A 17,463-nucleotide genomic window follows, 5' to 3' on the forward strand; every position below is an offset into this window, starting at 1 on the left:
CTCTGTGCCTGAGCAGTCTCTGTTCTCAACATGGACGTACAATCTAATCTAGGATCACCTCTCTCTTTGCCAAGCAACAGGACACGGGAATGCAGTCTCCTTCTATCCAGGTGAACTTGTCGAGCCACGCCAGTGGCGAGGGCAGCGAAATGAAGGCGCAGATCCCTGTGCTCTCCCGGAAAATGAGGCCAGACTCTCTGCCAATTCCCCAAGGTGCCTTCTCCACACAGAACGCACAAAGAACCCCAAGTCTTCCACTTTCCCAGAGATGCAACACACCTGTGATTCCACCCTCCCCTCCTTTGGGATCCCATTCCCCACTTGGGACGCTGCCAAAGGTCTGGGGCGACGGGCGGTGGGGGGGGAGTATAAATTATTACCTTAGATTGTCTGCCAGGGTCTCCTCATCTGAAGAGAAGGTCCCATTGCTGACACTCCGGGGAGAGTGACTCTTACTCCCTGCTGATGCCTCCTGGGACAACAAAGTGTCTTTCTTTTTCCTTCTGCCAAACAACTTCTTAAAAGGCTGGAATTTACCTCCTTTCTTCTTGTCTGTGGATTACAAGAGAAACACGCGCTGCAGTTTGACAGGGCTGCACCTCTGAGCCTGAGAGCAAATTACAGCTGAGCTGCCTCTGGCCGAGGGAGCTGGGGCAAAGGGCGGCCATCGGAGTGAATGAGCGACCAAGCCCTGTGCCAGGAACGTCAGGGCCAGGCCCTGGCTGGGCACAGTCAGGCAGAGACACGCCAAGGGCACAGTAAGTCTTCTGCCACCGGGCTCCTAAGAAGCACGTGGGGCGACACGGAAGGGTTCCGAGCTTCATGGTGGCCGCACAGCAGCCCCCTGCACAGGCCACACAAAGGTGGCGCCTGCTTTCTTTAACAAAGCAGGTGGCCAGTGCCCTTCTCCACAGAAGCTGAGAAAACACGTAAGTCAGGTGCTTAGAAAAACTTACATACCTTTATATAAGTAACTTTCTATTTATGTGTGGGTGTGGGTGTGGGTGTGTGTATTCTCCACTGAGAATCACATTTTAGCCTTTCTTAGATACAGAAGATAACTGTTAACTCTTGGCATAAGCTTTGCCCCCAGTTCCCTCCATTGCCATATATTTTGTTTATTTCTCCTGTCTCCTTTTAAATTCTACTATGAAGAGTCCCAAAGGAGTTGCTATGAACATCTTTCTACATATTACTTCATCCAGTCAGGACCCAGGCTCAGGGCCAGGATTTCCGACAGGTATTTTAGGTAATACCGCTCAATTCTGCTTCTTCAATAACAAATTCATCCACATCATCCCACTCCTACCTTCAGGAAAGAAAGAGTGTATCACCCCATACCAGAAGAAGCATTTTTCAGATCCTTCCTTTTCTTCAAGGAACCATTTACTCAGTGGTCAATCTTATTTTATTTTTATTTTATTTTATTATTTTATTATTTTATTTATTTTATTTTATTTTATTTTATTTTATTTTATTTTATTTTATTTTATTTTATTTTATAGAGAGAAATAGTGAGAGAGAGCATGAACGGGGAGGAGAGGGAGAAGCAGGCTTCCCGTGAACAGGGAGCCTGACGTGGGGCTCAATCCCAGAACCCTGGGATCACGACCTGAGCGGAAAGCAGACGCTTAATCGACTGAGCCACCCAGGCGCCCCTACCCCTTTTTAAAATTGCTTAACCCTTACTATATGCACCATTGCTTTAAGAACTTTCCAAATATTAATTCAGTTAATCCTCACAATGACCCTATGAGGTCAATACTATTAACATCCCCGTATTACAGATGAGGAGCCTGAGGCATAGAGAGATGAACTAACTTGTCTATGTCTTAGGAAATGTATCTTTGAAGCTGGAGTCAGGAGCCCTGAGGGAAAAGAAAAGTTGAAAGCTTGCAAAGTGTATGGAAAAATACCTGCACAAAACACACAGGTATGAGTCTCTATCTGGGTATCAGAACCCCCGGACCTCTGCTGGCCAGAGTCTACAGAGAAATATGGGTATAAAAATGAGGTTAAAGATGTGCAAGGTAACTATCTCATTTCCTGTGGCTATCTTCAGTTCTGGCCTTTCAGAGGCGGAGCGTGAAGTGCGGAAGAAGTGGTGTAAACCCCTTTGCCCTGGGCTGTGATGTTAAGACACTAAGAAAGTGGATAGAACAATGACCAATCACAAAAAAGACAACAGCCTGCAAAGAAGCCTTCAAACTTGAGCGGTCCCTGGAACGACAATGCGTTCTATCACACTTAAGAGGAGAGGGGACTGTCATTTAGGTGCCTCCCATCCCTAAGGCTTTGTACCAGGCCTGGTGTCCTCAAACCAGAGCTAAATTCTTTTCACTGTGTTTATTATTTAAAAGACAGTACCATGCTGTCCTGATGATCACAGCTTTGTAACAGCTTGAACTCAGGCTGTGTGATGCCCCCAGCTTTGGTTTTCTTTTTCAAGGTTACTCTGGTGATTCAGGGTCTTTTCTCGTTCCATACACATTTTTGGATTATTTGTTCCAGCTCTGTGAGAAATGTCGATGGTATTTTGATAGAGATTGCATTGTATGTGTAGATTGCTCTGGGCAGCATAGACATTTTAACAATGTTTAATCTTCCAATCCATGAGCATGGAATGTTTTTCCATCTCTTTGTGTCTTCCTCAATTTCTTTCATAAGTGTTCTGTAATTTTTAGAGTATAGATCATTCACCTCTTTGGTTAGGTTTATTCCTAGGTATCTCATGGTTTCTGGTGCAATTGTAAATGGGATCGATTCCTTAATTTTTCTTTCTTCAGTCACATTGTTTGTGTATAGATATGCAACTGACTTCTGTGCATTGATTTTGTATCCTGCCACATTAGGCAAACTGGGGAAGGAACCAAGATGTCCTTCAACAGAGGAATGGATAAAGAAGATATTGTTTATAAATACAATGGAATATTACTCAGCCATCAGAAAGGATGAATACCTACCATTTACATCGACGTGGATGGGACTGGAGGGTATTTTGCTAAATGAAATAAGTCAATCAGAGAAAGACAATTATCATATGCTTTCACTCATATTGGAATATATGAAATAGTGCAGAGGATCATAGGGGAAAGAAGGGAAAACTGAATGGGAAGAAATCAGAGAGGGAGATAAACCATGAAAAACTCTTGACTCTGGGAAACAAGCTGAGGGTTGCAGAAGGGGAGGCAGGTGGGAGGATGGGGCAGCTGGGTGATGGGCGTTAAGGAGGGCATGTGATGTGATGAGCACTGGGTGTTATATGCAACTGATGAATTACTGAACACTACATCTGCAACTAATGATGTACTATACGTTGGCAAATTGAATTTAAATTAAAAAATAAAAGGAAGTGTGTGCAATAGAATTGAAATCATAACACTTAAAAATGGTAAAAACAAAACAAATTGGAGGGTTTGATTTCAGAACGTTCGTATGTTTTCAGTAGTTATTTTTTTCCTTAAGATTTTATTTATTTGACAGAGAGAGAGAGAGCGAGAGCACTCAAGCAGGGGGAGCAGCAAAAGGGAGAGAGAGAAGCAGGCTCCCCAGTGAGCAGAAAGCCTGATGCGGGGCTCAATCCCAGGACCCTGGGATCATGACCTGAGCCAAAAGCAGTTGGTTAACCAACTGAGCCACCCAGGCGCCCCTTTAGTAGTTACTTTTTCAGGAAAATAAGCCAGAGATTTTCATAACACTTACTTCTGGTTCCCATCAATGGGTAATTTTAAAAAATTATAATCAGTTGGGGCACCTGGGTGGCACAGTCGTTAAGCGTCTGCCTTCGGCTCAGGGCGTGATCCCAGCGTTCCGGGATCGAGTCCCACATCAGGCTCCTCCGCTAGGAGCCTGCTTCTTCCTCTCCCACTCCCCCTGCTTGTGTTCCCTCTTTTGCTGTCTATAAATAAATAAAATCTTTAAAAAAAATTATAATCAGTAGTCTCTGAAGACCATCGAAGAACATCAGGCAAATATTAAAAGAGCTGACCTTATATAAAATGAGTCAATTAAAAATTTTAAATTAAAAAAACTCTTTAAGATGCTACAGTTATTGTTATATTGTATCACTGGTCTTTGGTGCTGACCAATGAAATAATGAATATTTTCTCTATGACTGTCCAAAACTCAAAATATGTAATTGACACCTGATTTCTACACGTGGCAGCATTATTATAAATGGTCAAACAGTAATTTGTGCTACATTTCACTTATTTCTGAGGTGAAACTCTTCCTTTTTCCTTTTATACTGATTGGCTTTTTCCCCACTGCAGAAATATCTAATCCCTAATTCTCTAATCAGAAATATTCTAATAGACCATAGCAAAATTCTAAAAGTATCAGTTATGACATCATTATCCCCAGTCTGGACCCACAAATCTAGCTTTCAAGCTACATACAGCATCTTAGATTATGTCAGAATTTATTGATGGGGAAAAAAATCATCACTTGCTCTGAAGTCAAGGTGGATTTGGTGGTGTTCAGCTGAGCTGGAACCAAGGGAGTTAACTATAATTAAAGATAAATTATGGGGCACCTGGGTGGCTCAGTTGGTTAAGCATCTGCTTTCAGCTCAGGTCATGATCCCAGGGTCCTGGGATCCAGCCTGCATGCACCTCCCTGCCCAGCAGGGAGCCAGCTTCTCCCTCTGCCCTTCCCCCTGCTTGTGCTTTCTCTCTCTCTGTCAAATAAACAAGTAAAATCTTTCTTAAAAATTAAAAATAAATAAATAAAGATAAATTAAATTAGGTGTTTTTTATAGTAACAATAGGATACTTGTGTATTTAACTAATGGGTGGTCTGTAAGTTCAGCCAAGGAGGCTGACACAGTTCTTAGTACTGCTCCAGTGTCCAGAATGGTGGCAGCCACCATATAACATTGGTCTGCATTGGTCATATTGTTGAAGGAGACAGAAAGTGAACAGAACTTGGAAGGAGCTGAATACAAAGTTAAGGAAGGGATAAAGACAGCCTTGGGGAGGACCCCAGAATATGGAAGCCTTAGCTGAGAGAACTTGACAGGCTTCATGCAAGCATAGAATGGCCTCCTTTGGTGGATCGTCTGTACAGCTGGCCCCGTTCGACAGCTGCTGGTGAACTGGGCACTCTGGCACTCTGTCCCACACTTTATATAGGCAATCACTTGGCATGAGTATACACACACATTATCTGGGAAGGCGTGTCAAAGTCTAAATGTCAATGCACTTTTCAAGAATTACTTGGAAAAGGCCATTTCAGCAATGCCTTAGTTATTATGAGAAAGGTAAAAGAACAGTAATACCTATCGGAACTATCCATCCAACAACAAATCCTTCTTACCACAAGAAAAAGAGATTCTAGGCCTAAGAACACCAGTTCTCTTCAGAGGAGGAGTCAGAATGCAGAAGCTTACAATATACTTCAAAGTCTTAGTCCTTGGTCACACCTGAGTTATAAAAAATAATTCTCCCCCTCCTCATTTCCAAAATACATTTCCTGTCAGAAATATCTTTACATCTGAAATAAAATTTAAAAATTTGTTTTTATGATTATTTTATTATTGATTGGGACAATTAATTAATTTTCCAGGATTAATTTTATGAAAAGACTCAGTAATTACATTTAGGCTCACCTTACATCTGACAGCAAACCATAACAAAGCAACATTAATAGGAAATGAAATTTTATAAATCGGAAAAGGAGTTAGACTTACTTGGTTTCCCAGTTTTACTCTCAAAGTTTGGTATAAGATCTCTCACATCAGAAAAGCAAATAGTTAAATTTTATGAAATATCTGCAATTCTATGGCACAACAACCACTATGAAAACCTGAGCATGGGCCTACAAATATCCATTAAATAAACTATTTTATGATCAGTTTATGATTTGGGGGCTGCCTTGTCTCCACAGAATCAACTGGATTAAGTGCATGGTCATCACTAGCAGCTATCTTCTTCATAAGTAACACCGACCCTCACTGTGAATATTTTTGTACAGATGGGGTCTAAAAGTTCAAAGCAGTTTTAACAAAGCAGTAAGACAGAACACCTCTGCAAGGCTAATGTGAAATATTCCAAGATACAATGGCCATTCATTAGAAGTATATATAGTTTAGCAAAGTCATCTCCAACATTAGTGTATTTAAGATGGTGTTTTAGAATTTTATAACACAAATCTACTTTCATTGGGTGATTGGGACAGTGGGGGGCAGGGAGGGAAGGGAAAAGGAAGAAAGGTTATTCCTACTAAATTTGTTTTTTACTGGCTGCAGCTCTAGTTAGGGGTTAAGTGTGTGGGCCCCAGAGACAAAGAGTTCTTGGCCCGAATCCTGATCCCATCTCTTACTGGCCATGAAACATCCGCTTACCAGCCTCTCTGGAAATTCACCGTCTTAAGTTGTAAGACTGAATTTATAGTATAAAAGGCATTTTCTTAGTATTTCAGCAATTTTCTATTGCAATTTTTCACATGAAAGAATCTATATGTACATATAGACTGCTTTAGGGATCACAGTAATTTTCATTCCTTAAGTACTGAATTGAATTAATTCATTTTCATCATCCAATAATTACCTTAGGGATTTTTTTTTCATTTAAAAGGGTGCACATTAACCATTATTTCATGGATATAATTACATGCCATTTGATGGCTGCATCATCATAACTGCTAGTTTATATAGAAGGTTCTAAAAATTAAAAATCACTGGGTAAAGTCAAGCAAATCTGATTCATTTTCCATTTGTCATAAGGATGCAATTCTTACATTTTCATTTCATTCTAAACCTAAAATAATAGAAGTGTACAACTTATCTGCATTGGATTTATATGGTATGCTTCCAAATGAGAAACAGAATTTCCCTATTGTAGTTCATTTTAAGCATCACAAATGTCTTGGTCTGGGGTTTCTTTCTTCCTTCCTTTCTTTCTTTTTTTAAAGATTTTATTTATTTATTTGCCAGAGAGAGAGAGAGGCAGGCAGAGGGAGAAGCAGGCTCCCCACTGTGCAGAGCGCCCAATGCAGGACTCAATCCCAGGACCCAGGGATCATGACCTGAACCGAAGGCAGACGCTTAGCAGACTGAGCCACCCAGGCATCCCTGGTCTGGGGTTTCTCAGAATGTACTCTATGGTTGGTACCAGGTTCTTATTCAAAGGCCAGTACATTTGAGAATCCAGGTAAAATAAAGTTCAATATGTTTCTTTACTATGAGACCTTTCAGAGTCTCAATATGCTGATATCATTATCACTTTCAAAAAGAGCAGAGAATATGGGGTGCTTCCCAGAGTTGATTTTCTGATATCTGTCATGACTAGTGTTCCTCTGGACAGACCCTGGGAATCACGTCTTCATTATTTCTTTCAAAAATCTTTTTTTAATTTAATTTTATCTTTAAGTCATCTCCAAACCCAACACAGGGCTTGAACTTACAACCTGAGATCAAGAGTCATATGCTCTATTGACTGAGCCAGCCAGGCACACCGATTTCAGAAATTTTTTATTTTCTTTAGGTATCGTATATTTCGTATACACACCTCCTACAATCCAGAGTACACTGCTCAGTGAGTTGACTGAAACATTTTAGTTAAATAAACCTAATGTTTACGTCAAGTTCTGATTTTAAGCAGGTATGTAAATAGTATATATTAGGACACAGTTCACCGCAACTGTCTGAATCCTGTAATTTAATTAGAAGGTAATTTCACAACATTTTTCTTAGCTCTAGAACATCAGAATACTTTTAAGAAACTGTTCAGTAAAAAAGATTACTAGAGGGCGCCTGGGTGGCTCAGCCAGTTAAACGTCTGCCTTCAGCTCAGTTCATGATCCCAGAGTCCCAGGATTGAGTCCCACACTAGGCTCCCAGCTCAGCGGGGTGTCTGCTTCTCTGCCCCTCACCCCACTCTCGTGCTCTCTCTCTCAAATAAATAAATAAAATCTTAAAAAAAAAAAAGATTACTAGAGGGGCTCCTGGGCTCAGTCCATTAAGCATCTGACTTTTCATTTCAGCTCAGGTCATGATCTCAGGGTTGTAAGATTGAGCCCCGCACTGGGATCCCACGCTGGGTGTGGAGACTGCTTAAGATTCTATCACTTCCTCTTTTAGGAAAAAAAAAAAAAAAGATTACTAGAAGTACAGTGATCCACAAGCATTCGGTGGCTATCACATTTTTACTGCATCCAGTAATCCCAGTACATTTTAACGAAGGAGTTGGCAACATGTCAGGTTGGCCGCACTCTCCAGTGCCATGTCATAAAAAGACTAAGGACTGAGATTCTACTTCCAGAGAGGAGGGAAGGGGTATCACGGTGGCTGTCAAGTTACATGAGGGAGAAGGAAGCGTTGTCTGCTTTTCTGGGGAAGCACAGAGGGAGGCAGATATTTGCTGTTGTGTTGATTCAGAAAATGAAGAGACAGGATCGACAATACTCTTTTATAAGAGGGCAGGGGTCCCTGGAACAAACGGTGAGAGGCCCAGGGGTGGTCATGACTGGCATTCACAAGTCAGGGTGCACAAGCAGAGAGTGTGGTGACCAGCCCACATCAGGGAATACCAGGTCCTGTACATTCACGTGGACAGGCTACGGCATATATTCTACACCTCTCAGGCAGGCTTCAAGTTTGGATTTGCTGTTTTGTCAGACAGAAAGATCATCTTCCTCCTTCTCAACCTGATGAACTTCTATTCATTCTTCAAGACCTATGTCCTCGAAGCTTTTCCCAAGTCACCAAGCCCAACGATAATTGACCACACCTGCCTCTGGCTTCCGTGTGCTTTGCTCGCACTTCTTCTGTGCCACACCATGTGTTATGAACTGAACTGCTGAACTGTGTCCACTTAAAATTCATATGTTAAAGTCCTAACCCCCAAGTCCTCCGAATAGGACTGTATTTGGAGATAGAGTCTTTAAAGAGGTAATTAAGGTAAACTGAGGTCATTAGGTGGGCCATATTCCAGTATGACTCGTGTCCTTATAAAAAGAGATTAGGACAGACACACATAAAGGGAGGACCATGTAAAGATACAAGAAGAAGATGGCCATTTACAAGCCAAGAAAAGAAGCCTCAATCAACACCAATGAAACCTTGATCTTAGACTGCTAGGCTCCAGAATCATGGGCCAATAAAGTGTGTAGTTTAAGTCCCCCATTCTGTAGGACTTTGTTATGCAGCCTTAGCAAACTAACAGACCACATTATAGGTGTGTGATAGTAAAGCGGTCACTTTGGATCTTCTGTGACTCTGTGCTTTCACACCTTCACTCATGTACTTCTACTCAGAATACATTTCTGCCTTTGCCCAGAGAACTCCTAACTGTTCCCCCAAACACATTCCAGGTGTCATGTTCCCTGGAGAGATGTCCTTAAACACTCTGGCCAGAAAGAATGCCTCCGTCCTCTGTTCTCCATTTGTGCACGCACAGACATCTACTACGATACCACAGAGCATGCTACAGCTCCCAGACTGCAAGTTCCCCGGGGACAGGGACTGCGCCTTGTTCACTCTACATCTACAGCACCTGCCATGATGCCCGCACTCAGTAATATGCATCTACTGTTCCCCATTCCCTTAGGGGCAGGTGTGTTCTGGAAATCAGAATTTTTCAGATTGTATAAAGGTCTATTTAGACCCCAGTGGGGTCTGTGACCACACTTTATCATCAAATGCAGGATTTCTGGAAAAGATCTATATTCACCTTAAGTTTTGCTAATAAATAAACCTGTGCCAAACTTCCAAAGGATTTTTGAGATTTTGAAAATAGAGATAAAGGATGGTGATCTCTTTATGTAGTATAGTCGGTCCTGCAATCACACTTGTTTTGACAATGCAAATGTGTTCCAGTGTGATTTATCTATGGTATCTCATCCACGAGAGACACTAGGTGAATGCAGAGTAGTGCACCCAGTTGAAGTGAGGCATGTAGCAAAACGCACACATGCACACACCTCAGATATCTTCCAGTTACCCCAGACTGCCGCCTGTTAGGAGACACTCATAACACATGTGGTATTGCAGCTTTCTGTCCAGTTTCGGAGAAGCTGCCTTCCCCTACCTCACAAGAGCTCACAAGCTGCAGCCCTTCTAACAGACCAGTCCACAAGCAAACTTCAGGTCTTTTTCAAGGCTTTGCCATATTTACTGTAGTACTTAGGTATTTCATGACCATTTAATATGTGGAAAACTGTTATTTTTTATTAGGTTCCTATTTTTAAAAAATATTGATAATTTTTTTGTGTGTTGTGTTAATATCCCATTTTTCCCATTAGACTTGGTTCTCGTTTTATGATTTTGCACAGCATGTTGATTTGGGGCAATGTATAGGTCACAAATAGCAGCACTGACTGTAAATACCTAAACAAAACCTACTGAATTAAGTCTGTACTTAACCCAAGTCTAGGCAAGGACCTATCAATTAAAATGACAATGACTTGGCAGGTTTCTTGGGCCTGCTATTTCTCAAAACCACATCAAGTTTTCAGTTTTCTGTTTTTTCCCATCGATTTGTCTCAGAACCCCCTTCAACATGTCTTACAACAATTCACAAGCAGCACCAAATAATATTTAGAAATAGTAACAGAGGCAGACATAATTGCTAATGTGAAGTCTTGGTGTCTGGCCACATTTCTCCCACATGCTAGAAGATGTGTGGGTGCTGGTTCTTTTCACTGCCAAATTGTGCCACTTGAGTTTCAGAGAGTGCTGTGAATAAAAAATCAGGCTGACTTTGAGTGGGAAATATTGGCAGGGGTAGCTGCCTGCTACCTTACCCTGCATATTTAGTGCAGTAGGACAAAAGCGTTAGGGACATCAGAGGCTGTATGGATCAGAGTTTAATCAGAGAAACAGAACCAGTAAGAGACAGAGGTAGAAATGTGTGTGTGTGTAAGATATATTAAAGGATTCACTGCAAGGAATTGGCTTACACCAGGTGGTGGCTGGCTAAGCAAGTCTGAAATGCACAGGCCAAGTCCCCAGGAAGGGCAGGCAGGAATTCATGAGCACAGACTGAAGCTGCTACTCACAGATTGAACTTCTTCTCTCAGGGAAGCCTCAGTCCTATTTTTAAGGGGACTTTCTGTCTGTCTGTCTATCTTTCTGTCTATCTATCTATTGAGAGGGAGAGAGAGAATCCCAAGCAGGCTCCACGCCCAGCGCATGAGCCACCCAGATGCCCCAAGTCCTTTCAACTTACTGATTCAGGCCCACTCAGGTTATCTTGAATAATCTCCCCTACTTCAAGTCAATGAATTATAGACTTTCATTACATCTACAAAATACCTTCACAGCAACAGTTCACTTAAACAGTGTTTGTGTTCGATTAAATAACTAGGGACTATGGCCTAGCCAAGCCGACACATCAACATGATCATCCCGTTCTAGGGCGCCTGGGTGGCTCAGCTGTTCAAGTGTCCAACTCTTGATTTCAGCTCAGGTAGTGATCTCAGGGTTGTGAGATGGACCCCGCATTGGGCTGGGTGCTCTGCGGGAGTAGGCTTGAGATTTTCTCTTCCTCTCCCTCCGCCCCTCCCCCTGCTCACGCATGTACTCTCTAAACAAACAAACAAAATCTTTTTAAAATATTATCATCACACTCCATCTTATGTCAACCTGGCACCTATATACATCTCCTTTAACCATATTTAATCTCCAAATGAAGTCAATAACAAAGTCATACTTCCACTAACATGATACAAATATCCCACATACATTTGAAAACATACTAACCCGCTCCCCAGAAGAGGATGCAAAGTCCTTGAGTAATATTCACACTTCTTCTGTAACTTACCTACTGAGATATAATGCTATTATTATCTTATATAAAAGAATAGGGAGAGGAGAGGGAAGAAAACAAAAATATTTGGTTACTATATATATATAGATATATAACCATATTCATAATAAAATAAGGAAGAAATACCCATAACTATGAGTCCTTGTTTTAGCAGGTTCTGTGGCCATAGCTTTCTTTATATGTATATGTATATTTACATGAATACATGTATGTAGTCTTCCTATGTAATCTTTGTAACAATCTTGTTCCACTACCCATTCCACATTCCTTTTGTCCTTGGCAAGGAACTCAGCTGTCTAAGGTTCTTTGCCTGGTAAGGTGACACAAACCTACACTCCTGAAGAACCTGGGCCATTAGCTGCCCTGAACTGGGTTGTTGTAGTTTTCTATTACTCCATAGGACCCAGGAGTACTAGGAGATGCCATAAAAGATCTCCAGATATTCCAGACATACTCTTCCTTACCTCTACGGTATAGCAGCAGCCCAATTTTCCCTTGCTAGTCAGGATCAATCTCTCTGGCCAGTACAGTTTACCCCCTTCTTTACCTGTTCATGGAGAGGCATGAGGAGCCCCAGAGGCTGGGTGACAGTCTCAATTACTGGTTCAATGGAATCACTGTTGTGTTTCCTTGCGGAAGCACTCCTCCCACTGGAACTAAGAACTTCAGGCAAGCAGAACCTAAGGTCAAGGGGATTTCCCTAGGGGGTTATAGGAGTAATAATGGACCATTTCTATTTCTAGCCCTGTATTCCTAGACCCATGGAGCCTGGCTGTGAGAGAAACAGTCCCAGCCCTAGTATTGCCACTTAGCTGACACTCTGACTGAGTCTTCTAAAGGCCATCCCACCATTCCAATAAGCCAGCCACTTCAGAATGATGGGAACATCGTGAGACCAGCGAATTCCATGAGCATAGGCCTATCAAGTTCCTTGATCAGAAGTGATGTCTGTGTCAAATACCATTACAGCAGATAAGCCCACAGGTGAGTTTTGGCAGAGAATTGTGTGCAAAAAAGGCAAATCTGTGTCCAGAGTAAGTGTCTGTTCTAGTAAGAACAAAGTGCTGCTCCTTCCATGACGGAAGTGGTCCAATGGAATGAACCTGTACCAGGTAGGTAGCTATTCATCTCAGTGCATGGTGCCATATTGGGGACTCAGTGTAGGTCTCCATTGGCCTTGGCTGGTGGAAGGCAGTGTTGCTGAGCTCATGTGTAACTTCCATCCCTGCCACTACTGTATTCACAGGCCCACTGACAAGTAGATGGGGAAAGGGGCTGCTAAGATTATTAAAATCCTCCTGAGGTCATCTTTTAGTTAGCATTTACATGGGACATGAATATCCTGCAATTCTTTGCCAGTTCAGAGAGGTATACCCACCTACCTCTTCCACAGACCTCTTTGTCGCCAATTTTCCAATCATAATCCTTCCAAGTCTCTGACCATCTAAACCACTGGCTGCTTACTACCTACGAACTGTTATAGACTTGTACCTCTGGCCATTTTTCCTCATAAGCAAAACAAACAATCAGATGTACTGAGTGAAGTTCTGTCCAGTGGGAGGATTCCCCTTTACCACTGTCCTTTGGGGCTGTCCCAGGATGGGGCTACAGCGTGACAGCTTTCGAGTGGTGCCTCAATATCATGCAGAACTATCCATAAACCAGGCCTAAGTTTTCTCTTCCTCAGTTAACAAGTCTTAGGGATCGCCCCATGAGGTGGTAGGTACAGGATGGGAGAGAAGGTAGTGTGGCAGGAATGGGGACCGTGGGTAATGAGGCCACTTCATGTAATTTAGTTGTGCCTTCTGGGCCTGCTTGAACCTGATCTTGCTCACACTACTTCCTTTTGATAATGTAATACTCTGCACACCCAACTTTATGGCTTGGTGGCTTAGACAACACCCAGTTCATGACGGGCAGGTCAGGTCACATGGTAACTTGGTGGTGCATGGTGAAGTGTTCAGTGTCTACTAAGCCCAAAGCTGCCTAGCCTTAGCAAGCCAAGAGCTGCTTCTCAAAAGATACATAGTTATCTGCAGAGAACAGCAGGGTTTTGTCCCCAAATCCTGGATGTTTGCTGTGATTCATATAGAGCCTGCCAAAGGCTCCAAACAATATCCCTCTCTGTCAGTGACACTCGAGCACTACCGAATCTGCTGGACCAAATGGACCAAATGGCAGAGCAGTTTACATGGCAGCCTGGCCCTGTTACAGAACCTTCTCTTGGTCTGGGCATTACTTAAAATTAGCAGATTTTTGGTCACTCAGTAAATAAGCACACGCAAAAGAGGAATATGTTGCCTTCAAAATCCAAAGAGACCTACTAGGTGTTGTGCCTCTTTCTGGTAGTAGGATGGGCAAGATGCAACAACTTGTCTTTCACCTTAAGAGAGATATCATAACATGCACCAGACCACTAGACCGCTAGAAATTTTGCTAATGTAAAAGGCTCCTGAATTTCAGTGGGATTTATTTCCCATTCTCTGGCATGAAAGGGTCTTACCACTATGTCTAAAGTAACTGCTACCTCTTGCTCACCAGGTCCTATCACCATGCTTACAAGTTTTTAGCCTCTGTGATATTATTACGTGTCAGTGATTTCTTTGAAAAACAAGCTGATTTTTAAAAAATGCAGTATCTCAGTTTGGTACTCTTGAACTAGTAACAATGTCAATGTCTGTGTGTCTTTACATCAATACCTTCACTAAATTGAGAGCTGGGTGGCACTGATAAACCTGAAATAAGCCCTGAAGAATGGAATGTTTGTTGAGGACTGTTGAGTAGAGGACATTTAGTAACTTGGGTGGTTATTACTGGTTTAACTGTGAATGAGCTCAGTGGTTAGACAGCTGAAGTCATGACAAAAGTTGTAGTAATTATTGATAATACAAAGACTCAATAAGGGTTAGTGAAATAATTACTTAGTTACAGATTACAGAATGATTTGATTCACTAATAATTTTTTTTTTTAACCTAAGGGCAGGTACAATCTCAGCTCCTGCTGGATAGAAGGTGAGTTTAGGGTCAAATTCTCAAACCATGCCTGAATATGAAAAAGTTCTTAGAAATAAAGGATAGCAGTCACTAGTTCTACTACGTGAGCAACAGGTCTTAATAAACTTAGCCGAAATTCTTGATGGTACCAGTGGCAAGTGGACCAAGGTCAAAGTGACACTAATGTGTCGTAGACCCATCAGGCAAAATGCTTGTTGCTTGCGTGGATGACCTATGAAAAACAGACCCCAGAGGTAGCAGAATGAAACCGTGAGTGTTCAGATGGTCTAAGAAAGGAATAAGAACTCACCTGGTCCTCTGTGCCTATCTATGGGTAGACCTGCCTTGTTATCATTTCTGAGAACAGAACAAAAATTTTGTTTTAAAAGATTAAAAAAAAATTCTAATCTGTCTCAGTGTTTCAGATTGTGTCAGACAGTCCTATCAGGCTACTCTTCCTTGATCTGAGCCCCATTCTCTTGTGCTGATAATAAGTTTACTTCTTTTGCTACTTATTCTGTTCTCATTGGAGAGCACTAGGCAGGGATGACACAGTTCTTTGAGAATCACTGTCTTCGCCCCAGATTTCTCATTCCCAGACTAACTCTTAGAAAATAGCTCAGACAGTAACAGATTCACTCTGGAACAGTCCTATTCTAGGGAGAAATAAAAAAAAAATACAACCACTACTGGTTTTGTAGAACCTTTCCATTAATTCATGTACCAGACGTTGATGGAATAAATGGTAATCCGACTCTAAGATTCCAAGAGGCCATGATTTAAATTTTCACCTGTATCTTGGATGAGATGTCTCTGACTAGTAACCACTGGGTCTGTGTGATGTTAGGAGTAGGGGAGAAAACCAAAGCTGTCCTTTGTCCTTTCATGGTTGGGAATCACTTTTGTGAGGTAATCTACGTTCTATAGTGACAGGTGTCTTAGAAATGCAAATGTTTGCCATGCAACTCACTGTCCGAAGTGAGTCACCTCAAGGAGTCACAGGAGCTCCACAACTAACATCAGGAAACCCTGGAAAGGTCACTCCTAAACCACAAACGTTGTGGCCTGAATTTTGTAACCTAAATGCGGCCACTCTGGGCAAATATTGCTGCTTGTTTTTCTGTGCATTTTAGCATCACCAAGTCCAACAGTGGCTAAAACTATGACATTTTTGCTTACTGTTTCTTACCAGAGGACAAATGCTCTTCACTTCAAGAGGTTGTGTGAATATGGGGAAATGAGCCTGAGTCTTAAAGATCTGGGCTTAGTAACCTTTGCCATTTACTAGCTTCTGGGGACCCCAGCTTCCACATCTATAAAATGAGGTGACTAAACCTATACTATCTAAGCACCCCCGCCCCGCCAATCTAAAATTCTATGAACTGTTTCCTTAAAAAGCAAAGCAAGTTTGGAATATATTCTAGCTCATAAAATTTGTAACTCTTTTCATAAATTATCTATTAATTATGTTTTCTCCACTCCTGGTTTGTCTCTAAATGATGCTGGTTTTGTTACCACTATTTTTATTTAGCAAAATGAAGGACGTCTGGGGCTTGGGAGAGGCAATAACATAGTCTGCAAAGTTGGTAAAAGAGGACCAAGTCATCCCTTCTCTTTGTGTCAAGATCCAGGTCCCTATTGCTAGGAATATGACAATGCTGATGGAGAAGGAACCTAGAATTTAAATCTCCAACCTCCATCACCCCATTGCCATCGTGACGTCTGACTCAGTGACGTTTTCTAAGAAAAGTGACTAATGTGTGGGCCTCAGATTGGAGCAGAATGCCTGTCTGATTTCCTTGGTGTCTATATATTCAGGAATGTATGCCCTCCCTGGACTCTTACTCCACCTAATAACCCTACAACTTTATATCCTGTCTACTAACCTCTGCCCATCTAAGGACAAGCAGTACTATTGTGTCCAGCACAAGTCATGCTATCTCTACAAAAGCCCTGTTTCCACCGTGTTCAGTGCAGCTCCCAGACCATGACTGATGAACAACAGTTACTGCAGTCCTACTGTGTACAGAGCACTGAACTAGCCCCGGCATATCACAGGAACTCTTGAGTTCCTGACACTTGTTAATACTCAAAATTGAGGAGAGTAAGTTGCTTTTCAAAATTCACAAAGTTTTCAAGATTCTGGCTCCTATGAGAAAAAACTGGAGACTAAGTAGGAGAAAAACCCCTGGCAGCAGCTAATGAGGCTCTCTCCACCTGAAGGTTCAAAGGGTCTAGTGCTCGTGTGGGTGGTCATGAAGGTGGTATGTGTGTACCCTGGGGATGAGCTGAAGAGAATGTAAAGCCTTCCCCTGAGGGCATGTGAAGCCCAGTGACGTCTGGACTAAGAGAATCCTCAGGCCAGTGTCTTTCAAATAATGGGCGACAGCCTATTTAGCAGACCCTCCAATCAATTTAGTGGGCCATGGCCAAGGGTCCTTTAAAATTAAGTATAAAAGAGAAGAAGAGAATAATGTGGAATACAAAATAGAGTGAGCTCTATTTCATGAAATTTGTTTCTAGTTTATATATGTGTGTGTTTATGTGTGTTTATATACACAACTTTATACACACATATGTTCTGATATAAAATAGTTCTTTTTCTAGGTCAAGTCAAAAATACTTGAGAAATGTTAGTCAAGAAAAACTGCCACTCTTCCCAGTAAGTTAGACTTTTAGATGCAAGAGTCAACAACCGTTT

General features: G+C 41.9%; 1 protein-coding gene and 1 long non-coding RNA gene across 6 annotated transcripts in view; one reads left to right on the forward strand and one right to left on the reverse strand.

Moving 5' to 3' along the window:
* Positions 1–17,463, reverse strand: part of CRACD (capping protein inhibiting regulator of actin dynamics) — a 258,801-nt gene that overhangs the window by 49,670 nt on the left and 191,668 nt on the right. For 4 of the 5 annotated variants that reach the window (XM_087864124.1, XM_087864121.1, XM_087864122.1 and 1 more), the window contains one exon: positions 381–552. The exons of the other annotated variant lie outside the window; for it this stretch is intronic. The gene's annotated coding sequence lies outside the window, so the exon portion shown is untranslated. The remainder of the gene's footprint in view (positions 1–380; positions 553–17,463) is intronic. 5 annotated transcript variants of the gene reach the window in all.
* Positions 641–3,545, forward strand: LOC123804095 (uncharacterized). Its single transcript, XR_006783068.2, has 3 exons — positions 641–929; positions 1,837–1,933; positions 2,853–3,545. It is a non-coding gene; the product is annotated as an uncharacterized LOC123804095 (long non-coding RNA).

The sequence above is a fragment of the Ursus americanus genome, chromosome 8, assembly GCF_024610735.1.
Source record: "Ursus americanus isolate L20-20 chromosome 8, mUrsAme1.1.p, whole genome shotgun sequence".
NCBI classification, from domain to species: Eukaryota; Metazoa; Chordata; class Mammalia; order Carnivora; family Ursidae; genus Ursus; species Ursus americanus.